General features: G+C 44.7%; 1 non-coding gene across 1 annotated transcript; it reads left to right on the top strand.

Annotated features, from left to right (window-relative positions):
- Positions 1-1,064: 1,064 nt before the first annotated feature.
- trnaw-cca (transfer RNA tryptophan (anticodon CCA)) lies at positions 1,065-1,135 on the top strand. The gene has a single exon. It is a non-coding gene; the product is annotated as a tRNA-Trp (tRNA).
- The last annotated feature ends 483 nt before the right edge of the window (positions 1,136-1,618 follow it).

Here is a 1,618-nt window from a genome sequence, read left to right on the forward strand (position 1 = left end):
GTACAGTGGTTATCACGTTTTCTTCACATGAGACAGGGCCCTGGTTCAATCCTGGCCACGAACTTTATGTTTAAACTTGCTATAGAGGAACAATCAGAGGCGAGTTTATTCTCCTGGCAAATGCTGCCTGATCTGCTGAGATTTCCAGCATTTGCTGTTTTTATTTGCTATTTATTCTCCTGGCAAAAGGGCTCCATTATTCCTTCATTGCTCTTTATTCCACTTCAATAAATAGATAACTTTGAGTGAGAGAAAACGGATCCACCCGGGATCTTTCGTGTGTGAGGCCAACGTGATATCCGCTACACTGCAACCCATCAAAGGGCGAGAAACCACTGAATATAAAGGATGAGCTCACAAATATCAGGGGCAGTGCAGTCTGGTCAACGTCAAACCCTCCTTTCTTATTCAGCAGTGGCATGAACGGGAGTCAGACGCCACAAAGTTTAATTAAAGACACAAATACAAGTAACACTTCCAAATCTTTTCACTGTAAAATTCTTTCACTTTATTTGAAATCCTACTGACTTGGGATTTTATCCTCACTGCTGATTCTATTTTCTGTGCACGGTAGGAATAACCGGTGCTGTTAAATTTGAAAAAGTTGCCCCAGATTCCTGGTGTTATCGGCAATGAAGGTTTTGAACCAGAATCCTAAAATACAGTGTGTAAAATGGGTTAATATGCAGAAGAACATAAGAACATCAGAAATAGATGCAGGAGTCGGCCATACGCCCCTCGAGCCTGCTCCGCCATTTAATACGATCATGGCCGATCCGATCATGGACTCGGGTCCACTTCCCTGCCCGCTCCCCAAAGCACAGGACAAATGATTGAAGTATCCGACTGTCCCTCAGTTAGCATTTCTTTCATTGTGCAAAAGAAGGTGAGGGGTTAATTAATGATGCTTTCCCGTGAAAGCAGCACAAATGTTTCAGAAAAAAACATGCAGTGACTGGCAGGTGAGTGTTGCTTCTGACACTTGGTGGGAATGGGCAGGGATTTTAAAGCCACTTGTATTGTGAAACCTTCATATCGATGAACATCCCATGCTGTTGGTCTAGAGCTCGTGGCGCAATGGTAGCGCGTCTGACTCCAACTCAGAAGGTTGCGTGTTCAAATCACGTCAGGGCTACTGTATTTTTGGAAATTGTTCTTCCAGAATTAATATTTTCTTTGCTGTTTGGCAATAACCAGACCCTTGCTCCAAGGTCTGCCTCACTGTTTCCCCGGTGTCAGGCAGAGATACGCCTGCTGTCCTCATTTATTTCATGTGACAGGACACAACAGTTCAAAATCACGCTGCAGGTGGCCACACCCAGCACTGAATAGTCAGGATGGCCGAGCGGTCTCAGGTGCTGTGTTCCGTTCGCAGTCTCCTCTGGAGATGTGGATTTGAATCTGACATTTCTTACTTTTTATAATTAAGTGAAACTCATTTTTTGACACCACAACTCACTCCAAAAAACTGGGATTCAGCAGTTCACCTGCTCGCTTCACATTTCCGTCTGACCTGGTGCTGAAAGTGGAGATGTTTCCGCAGTGTCGCGGTTCACATGTTTGCCTCACAAGTGAAAGCTCACTGGGCGGGAATGTTTTCTGTAGCTTTCTCCTCATG

Source organism: Pristiophorus japonicus, unplaced genomic scaffold (genome assembly GCF_044704955.1).
Source record: "Pristiophorus japonicus isolate sPriJap1 unplaced genomic scaffold, sPriJap1.hap1 HAP1_SCAFFOLD_91, whole genome shotgun sequence".
Classification (NCBI taxonomy): domain Eukaryota; kingdom Metazoa; phylum Chordata; class Chondrichthyes; family Pristiophoridae; genus Pristiophorus; species Pristiophorus japonicus.